Below are 9,803 nucleotides of genomic sequence, written 5' to 3' on the forward strand. Positions count from 1 at the left end.
CTGTAGAAATTAATGTCGCTAGACTTTTAACTTGCTAAAATATAATAATATTATTATTAGTTTGATTATACAAACACTATAAGCCAATTCCTCCCCTTCCGATACTTATTAATACCCAAAATTTAGTTGATGATATTAGTTATTTATAGATTTTATTGTTTGGCGAAAAAGTCGTATTGAAATTAATCAACTACTCATCACTCTATTTGTTTGTTTTATTGTTAATATTGTAAACTTAATTTTATATATATATATATTATTTTGTGAGCAGTGTAGTCTCGGCTAGAGGCATAGATTGTGATTTTGTCTAGATCTTTGGCGTATTTTACCATTGTACTGAGAGTGCTTCAGTGTATGGGGTAAGTCAGTGTTTTGAGAACTGAATAAGTTCTTGTATGAGCAGATTGGTTCTTGTATAAGTTTTTTCTGTTTGCTTTAAGTTTTTCTTGATGGTTTTGTCCCCTTGCTTGTTCTGTTTTGTGTGGTAATCTTAATATCAGAATTAAAAAATGTATGCTTTTACTTTCTGCTCTGTGTTTTCTGTTAAGTGTTCCGAATCTTAAGCTTATTTTATAGCAATCAAATAATAGCTTAAGCTCTGTTTTTCTGTGAAATCTCTGAAATCTCATTAGTTGTTTTTTTTATGCAATCAATATTTATGGACTTTGTATCTTGAGGTATTCTTTTGGTTCTTTTATATGTTTAGGACTAATTAGGTGCCCATTTTGTTATTAGTTTGTGTATATGTGTGTTTAAATCAATTTCTTATCCTGTTTAGAGTATGATTTATGGTTTATTTTAAAGAGTGTTATTAGTTGGTGTGTTGAGATTTTTAGTTAGAAATGTATACCTGTTTGAACTTTTTGAGTTATCCTTAGTTTTTGAGTTGTGATTCATTACTTTGATTCACAATCATATCTTTTTCCGTATCAAGATTTGACTCTTTTTTTCCATTATTATTTGTTTTAAGTGGAAAGATTGGTTTGCTTACAAATGGGGAACTTTTTCATTATTATCATATTGCAATTTAAAGTTACAACTAACTCTTATATGTTCCTTGCATTGAGCATAACTCTTATTACTTGGATCCTTTTTATTTTATGTTAATTGTTCTGTGTTTTTTTTACTAATCAGGATGCTTTGTTTATTTTTTATTTTTTTGTGAATTAATTATAGTCTTACCATGTTTCGTGTTTGTTTTCATCAATTATATTTATAGCTTCATATGGTTCTCGAAGTTTAACTAAACTATGGATATACGTTATTAATTTATTTTTTTATTTGTAAAGTTTGATGATTTCAATTTGTTTGATGCTTGATGTATGATATTTTGGTTTACTCTTATGGACAATTGCCTTGAATATTGCTTTTAACAATTTTGGTTCAAAATGATAATTTGTGCTTGTGCAGGAATTCATCACTTTGAAGAATGATTCTTTATTGTTTTCATAAGGAGATTGATTAACTCTATATGTTTGGGCTTTGGCTATAGTCAAATATATTTTCTGGAATATCTTTCTGTTTGATGCTCAATTCTTTTCTTGTACTGCTTAGTTAGATCATAATTTGCTTTAGTTCAAAGTTTTGAAGACTTTTTGTTAAAAGAAATTGGATTTTGATTTTTTTTCTTTTAGACATTATTGGTGTTTTTGAGAGTTATATTCTTATTTATGTATAGAGTACTCTCGATCTCTCTGTCGTCGCACCCTCACCTCACCCTCACTCTTGGTCTGCTCTTCGATCTCTCCCCGATCTCTGAGACGCCGAAGCCCAGGTAAGCTGAAACCTAACTCATAATATATATAGTTGCTTTTATATATATTTTTATATATATATATTAAGTTGATTTAATTTTGTTTAAATTTAATTATTTGGGTTGATTTTGTGTAGAAATTGAAGGAGTATCTCTTGGAAATTCGGTCACGGGTATAATATAATTTTGTGGCATCAAGGTATTTATTTTTTAATTATTTTATTGGTTTAATTAATATAATTAATATGTGAATGTGTACAAAGTGAGATGTGTTTAGTGATATATTTATATATGTGTATAAAATTGTAGTATGTGTTAGTATTTAAATTTGATTAATAATATGTATATTGTGAATGTTATGGGAATTTTCTGAGTGTTTTTTGTAGGGTTTTAAATTTTTGGGATATGTTATAATAGAGATGTTATGCTGTCAAAATTTTGGTAGAGTTAGAGGACTAAATAAATAATAATATAATAAATAAGGCATTAAATACTTAGGATTAACAAAATAAATTAAAATATTAGATAAATAATTTAATTTAATATTAACAATTTAATAATTTTAAAATAAAGTGAAAAATTATAATTTAATATTAACAAATTTAGTAATTTAAAAATAAATTAAATAATTAGATATATAATTTAAAAATAAATTAAAAGTTAGATAAATAATTTCAAAATAAATTACAAAATTATAATTTAATTTAATATTAACAAATTTAGTAATTTAAAAATAAATTAAAAGTTAGATAAATAATTTCAAAATAAATTACAAAATTATAATTTAATATCATAAGATTTTATGAGACATCATAAAACATCTAGTGTTAAAAAATATTTCTTTTTTTGTTGCTTTTCTTTGGTGATAAAATTTGATCACCAAAGATTGGATAGACATTTTATATATTATCACTTAGTAATAATGTTTTATTAATTATTTTCAATCACGAAAAGCCTTAGACCCGTTCGGTGAACCTGAGTCGGTAAGAACTCTTAAATATGCTTCTCCGAATTATCCAGGACGGTATGTGTCCGCATGGATAGTTTGGATTTGGTGTGTACCTATAATTTGATATAGTACTCATTTTATTGTTTTATTAATAGAGATTTCAATATGTGTCTCCTTATTTGTTCTCGTAAGTGGGCAAACTTAATTTTAGTCTGCCCACTTAGGGAGGTGTTGCCGAAATTTTTACATAAACGAAACAATTTTAAGAGTGTAGATTAATATATATGTATACTACAAATCTGAATGGGATAGGTTCTTTACCCTTATAGAAGTGGAGTGAAAAGGTGGATTAGGGCACACACACATAGTCAATAAGTTTTAATTATTGTTTATTCTTGTATCGTAGATGCCGATCGATAAGAGTTGGACAGCATTAAGGAAGCGTAATTGTGATGCTTATTGGAACGGTCTCCAAGCCTTCTTGAGAATGGCAAAAGAACACGTAGACTGCGACGGGAGAATTTTATGCCCGTGTGTGAGGTGCCTGAATGTTAAACTACAAACTATAGATACAGTGGAGGCTCATGTCTTTGACAAGGGTTTTCAACAGAGTTATCAAAAGTGGGTTTACCACGGTGAGGTGGAAGCTAGTGTCGCCAATGAGGTAGTTGAGGAGAATGAATATGTAGACGAGATGGTTGACGTCGTTGATGATTTCCTCTTACCGATAAATGTAGAGGAAGCAGATGGTGTGTCTGGTAGTCGAATGGGACAGTATTATGACGAGTTGTTCGACGAGATTGAAGTTGAGTTGTATCCGGGTTGTGATTGGATATCATCCTTAAAATTTTTGGCGAAGTTGATGCATTTGAAAGTTAGAGGGAAGTGGCCAAATAACTCTTTCGATGAATTTTTGAAGTTACTAAAATTTGCATTTCCGAAAGATAATAAAATTCCCCCAACACACGATGAGGCGAAAAAGGAGCTGAGTAAGTTAGGGTTGGGATATCAATCAATCCATGTGTGTAAATATGATTGTTCCTTATTTTATAATGAGCATGCAAGCAAAGATTAATGTCATGTGTGTGGGAGTAGCTGATGGGTCAATGAAAAGAAGAAGGGGAAAAAGGTTCCACACAAGGTGATGCGTTACATTTCGTTGACTCCCAGATTAAAGCGAATGTACAGTTCAAGACATACAGCTAATGACATGTTATGGCATCATACTGGGAGATCAATAGAAGATGGGGTGATGCGTCATCCGGTTGACGGGTCTGCATGGAAAGACTTTGATGCCACCCATCTTGATTTTGCAAAAGATCCTAGAAATGTTCGTCTAGGCTTGGCTGCTGATGGGTTTAATCCTTTTGGCAACATGAGCTTATCATACAGCATGTGGCCTGTGATTTTGACGAACTACAATCTCCCCCCTTGGCTATGCATGAAGGAAGAGTATTTTATGCTAACTCTGCTTATTCCTGGGCCAAAATCACCGGGTAAAGACATGGATGTATTTCTAAGACCCTTGGTGGATGAGTTAAAACAATTGTGGATTAACGGGGTCGACACAAGAGATGGCACAAGGAATGAATTGTTCAAGATGCGTGCAGCCCTTCTTTGGACAATTAACGATTTCCCCGCTCGTAGTAGCTTGTCTGGTTGGAGCGAGCAAGGGTATAAAGCATGTCCAACGTGCAATGAAGACACCACTTCCATTCGAGTGATTGGTAAGACATCGTATGTTGGTCATAGGCGATTCTTGAGGAGTAATCATAAGTATAGAAGGGACAAGGAATTTGATGGCAAAGTTGAGAAAATAAATCCTCCACAACAGTTTACTTGTCAACAAGTTTTAGATCAAGTCAATGCTTTTCCGCTTCAAGTGTCTGGTAAACATGACAGATTTGGGGGGGGGGGGGGTGAAGCGCAAGCGAGGTGCAGGGGAAAGTAATTGGAGGAAAAAAAGTATTTTCTATGAACTTGATTACTGGAGTTCAAATCAGTTAAAACACAACCTAGATGTGATGCATGTTGAGAAGAATGTGTGCGATAGTATCCTTGGGACTTTGTTAGATAATGATAAGTCTAAAAACACCACTAACGCAAGACATGATTTAAAGAATATGGGGGTTAGGAAATCGTTGTGGATTTACGAGGATGCCAATAAAGGGTTAATGAAACCACATGCTCCATACATGTTCACTTTTGAACAGAGGCGAGATTTTTGTCAATTTTTGAAAGGAGTGAAGTTGCCCGAAGGTTTTTTTTCTAATCTAAAGAAAAAAGTCACAGACAATGACTCAAACATTGTTGGGTTGAAGTCCCATGATTGTCATGTGATAATGCAACGATTACTTGCAGTAGGTGTTCGCAAGTTTTTACTAGAATCTATATCAACTACCATCACTGAATTGTGTAATTTCTTCAAACAATTGTGCTCTAGGACACTAAACGTTTCTGATATGGAGAAAGCTAAGGATGACTTGATTGTTATTTTATGCAAGATGGAGTTGATTTTCCCTCCAGCATTCTTTGACATAATGATCCATCTGGTTTTGCACTTGCCTGATGAAGCAATATTGGGAGGACCTGTATTTATGAGGTGGATGTATCCTTTTGAAAGATACATGAAAAAATTAAAAAACTATGTCAGGAATAAAGCTCGTCCTGAAGGATCTATAGCAGAAGGATATGTTGCAGATGAGGCTTTGACATTTTGTTCAATGTATTTCAAAGGTGTGGAAACAAAATTTAATCAACCTGATCGTAACGAAGATGCACCGTATGTGAATCGACACCTCACAGTGTTTGAATCTCAATGTCGTCCTCTTAGTAAGGGAATTCCCATGCCCCTCTATGAAAATACTCGGAATAAAGCTGAGTGGTTCATATTGGATAATTCTCTAGAAACTGAAGTGTATTTAGAGTAAGTACATAATTAATATTCATTTTATTCTTTGTTCAATCTACTCCTTAATTAACAATATTGACATTGTTAATTAATTAACAGGTAACACCTAACTGAGGTGCAACAAAGAGATATGCCTGCCAATCATAAATTGATACATAAGAAAGAGTTTCGTTCATGGTTTCATAAGAAGGTAACTTGTACTTAGCAAATTGCATACTACAAATTACATTCTCATTCTAATATATTTCTTTATTATTAGATATATGACTTGCACCAGCTTAGGTCATTAGAGCATGCTGATGAATTACTAGCTTTAACATCTGGTTCAGATCTATTTGGTTACTCCTACCAAGCATGTATAGTGAACGGAGTTCGATTTGTCTCATACAATCGAGATTAGAATCGAATTACACAAAATAGTGGAGTGTGTGTTGCTGGAACAGAAGGTTTTAACTATTACGGGCAACTTGAAGAAATACTCCAACAGTCTTTTACTGGTTCTTATTCGGTGGTATTATTTCGATGTAAATGGTTCAATACAGATCCGAAAAAAAAGAAAACCATCACTGTAAATAATATTACTAGTATCAATGTTAGCAGTGAATGGTATAAAGATGAACCGTTCATACTAGCTAGTCAAGCAAAACAAGTATTCTACATCGATGATCTCGTTAGAGGACGAGATTGGAAAGTTGTCCAAGAAGTGAATCATCGGCAAGTTTGGGACTTTCCAGATGCTTTAGATATGATTACTGATGTTGATGTTGTACATGACACCAACTCATCGAATTTTGTTTTGACTGTGGATCTCGGAGAGTTGGTTGTTCAGCAATTTGATGTACCAGCGACTCAAGTCAACACGGCCCATCGACCTTCTTTAGTTGTTCAAGAAGATGATGGATTTATTAATGACAATGAAGATGATATGGCAGACAGTGTAGAAGAAGCAGAAGATGAGGATGAATTAATTGTCGACCTTAGTGATGATAATACTGATGATGTGTGCCCAATAGATGTTGATGTAATTAGTGAGGATAGTGACTATTCTACTTAGTTTTGTTTCTAGTTTTTAATGTATTATACATATTGAGAAATAAAAAGTTCGTTTCCAAATAGCATGTTTCAAATTTCCTAATCAATTGAAATAATACTCAATAAATTAATTATAAATAATAATTAAATATTAAAATAGACAGGTTAAATTAATGTCGTGTTAGTAGATGTCAGCAGATGTGGCTAGAGCTTACGGTGGAGACGCTGGCGGTGATCCTCCACCGGATCTTACTAGGATCCCGACTACATGCGAGTCAGGTAATTTTTTTGTTATTTTATTTACTCACATATGTTTATCATGTATATACTAATATTCTATGTATTATTAATAAAAAAAATACAGGAATCCCAACTAAGAAAAAGGGTCGTGGCGCAGCTATTGGAAAAGATCTAGAGGAGAGGCGGCGTAAAAATGGAAAACCATTAGAAGTAGCGTTTTGCCCACGAACGTACAAGGTTGTTGGGGGCGAGCACGCTGCTTTTGTCCGCCTTGTGGGAACCCAAATTAAAACGAAAGTTCCCGAACATTACGGTTCATGGGAATTAGTGCCTAAACAATACAAGGATCAGGTCCTTGGCATAATTCAGGTAAAAATAGTATTAATTTTTTTTTTTTTAATTTGTCTTTAATATAGTACATATATTATTAATATGTTTAATTTTCAATTTAGTACTATTATCAAATAGCGGGCCGCGAGGATTTCTTAAAGTGTTTAGATGGTATCGATCGAGAGATAAAAGATCGATACCGTAATAGGAAAACACTAAGACACGAACACTTTGAGAAACACTACAATGGACCGGAGGATTGGGATAAGGTTCTAAACAACCCAAGCAATGATGTTAAGAAGGAGGAGTGGAAGCAGATCTGTCAGTTATTTACAAGTCCACAATTTATTGCGCGCTTCATAAAGAATAAGGAAAATCGGAAGAAACAAAAGTATTCTACAACGCATGGTACAAAATCGTTGGCAGCCGTCCGTTTTGAAAAAAGTAAGTAAAATATAAAATATTATCAAAATTATGTTCTTTTAAATTATATGTTCTCTAACATTTGGGTTATATTTTTTAGACGAACCCGGACCTCATTGAGTCATGGAAGGATTATCATTGGAAGAAATCAACAAATGATTTCGTGAACGATGATGCTCGCCAAGATTATGTAAGTTTGAATTATATTTTTTTAATATTAATAGAGTTATATTTAATGTTAGTGTCTAACATTTTTTGAAAACAGGAAAAACTGAAGGCTGATTTTGAGTTACAAACTCAGCAAACATCCACTGATGCTTCTAATAATGATAGTCCGTCATCAGTTGATTAGGTGGAGGTGCTACAAAAAGTATTAGGCCAAAGGCGTGGACATGTGCGAGGAGTGGGCCGCAAATTGAAGGGGTCGGGGTCGGAGTCGGGGTCGGGGTCGGGGTCGGGGTCGGGGTCGAGGTCGAGGTCGAGGTCGGGGTCAGGGTCGGGGTCATCATCTACCCAACACTCTCACTTCAGCGAGTCTCAAGTTCCTCCTCATCATTCAAGAGAATATATAGAAAAATTAGAGAATAATCTACAGAAATTGACTGATCAAGTTAATTTCTTAACTCAATATTTTGTACCTTCATTTCGTCCACCAAACGTTCAGATGCCGCCTGTGCCTGATAGTGACAATATTTCTAGGGCTTCGTCTTCTCAACCTCCAGCTCCAACTCATCCTTCTATGTACGGGGCAGCGCCGTCTCAACATATGGTACCTCCATATATGTACGGAGCAACACCTTATCCGTGTCCGATTCCACCGTCCTCCCAGCCATCGTATCCCTACATGTATGGAGCTGGATCGTCCACATTACCTCCCCAATATCCTTGGCCGATGCCGCCACCGCAGCAATCACAACCACAGCCACTGCAACAACCACAACAAGAAGACAATAAGGAGGAGGACGAGGCAGCTGATTTACGAGACTAGGTTTATTTTATTATTAATTATTGTTAAATTTTATGAACAATATGAATATTTGCTATGTTAATGTATTATGAATATGTACAATTGTTATTTTAATAAACTAATTTGAATATTTAATATAATATTTTTATTTTTAATATATTTGTTTTCCATTATTTAAATTTTAAATAATAATTTCGATAAATAATTAATTAAAATTGTATTTAATTAATTAATTTTATTATTTTTTTATAAATAAAATAGTATTAGGGGCGACACTATCGCTCCTGATAATATGCCACGTGCAACCATTTGGGGCGACATAGTATAGTATTAGGGGCGACTAATGGAGTATTAGGGGCAACATATCGACAAAAATAATTCAAAATTTTCAAATTTTTGAGACGACATTTCAAGTTTTAGGGGCAACTGTGTCGCCTCTGATATTTGAATATCAGGGGCGACCTTCGAGTCGCCCCTAATGTACCCTTCAGGGATAGTTTTTCACAGGCGACTTTTCGGGTTATTAGGGGCGACATGCGTCGCCCCTAAAACTCATTTTTGTTGTAGTGTGTTTTGGTGTTATATATTATAAATAGTAACATTATCTAAATATTATGATTCTTTATGTTAAATATATTTTTCTATTTAATTACATTTTCAAAATTTAATCTTATAGTTTTGAATTACATTTCTAAAATGTAATCTTATTGTTTTTAATTACATTATTCTTATCATTGCTATTTTGTAATAATAACTCTTTGTTGATGTTATTTTTTGTGTTTATCATAACACTTTTAAAGTGAAATTATCAAATTTTACAATGCCTATTATTTGTCCAATAATGTAATTATAATTTGATAATATTTAATGTATATTCTTGTATTAACCAAAATATCGAATACATGTGTCCCAAATAAAAAAAATGTACAAAATACCATAATAAAAGTAGTCATGCTGAGAATATAATGTACAACAACAAGTCTAATAAAAAACATATTGTAACATTTGTCCTGTGCTTTCTCTTTATTAATTGCAAGCATCCAAATCTTGTGTTGCGATCTTCATCACCTAGATAACATAGAGGGAAAAAATGCAATAAGAAAACAAAACTCATATGTGATCTTCATAACCAATAAGCATAACAGTTTAAATCTTAGATTTTTACATAAAAATTCCATAAATAATACGATCACTACTA

At 33.2% G+C, this 9,803-nt stretch overlaps 2 long non-coding RNA genes across 2 annotated transcripts; both read left to right on the forward strand.

Annotated features, from left to right (window-relative positions):
- The first annotated feature begins 6,837 nt into the window (after window positions 1–6,837).
- Window positions 6,838–7,411, forward strand: LOC133784488 (uncharacterized). Its single transcript, XR_009871367.1, has 3 exons — window positions 6,838–6,924; window positions 7,010–7,254; window positions 7,338–7,411. It is a non-coding gene; the product is annotated as an uncharacterized LOC133784488 (long non-coding RNA).
- Window positions 7,412–7,428: 17 nt separating this feature from the next.
- Window positions 7,429–8,066, forward strand: LOC133784489 (uncharacterized). The gene is made up of 3 exons (XR_009871368.1): window positions 7,429–7,659; window positions 7,739–7,828; window positions 7,904–8,066. It is a non-coding gene; the product is annotated as an uncharacterized LOC133784489 (long non-coding RNA).
- Window positions 8,067–9,803: the final 1,737 nt, after the last annotated feature.

Source organism: Humulus lupulus, chromosome 6, assembly GCF_963169125.1.
Source record: "Humulus lupulus chromosome 6, drHumLupu1.1, whole genome shotgun sequence".
NCBI lineage: Eukaryota > Viridiplantae > Streptophyta > Magnoliopsida > Rosales > Cannabaceae > Humulus > Humulus lupulus.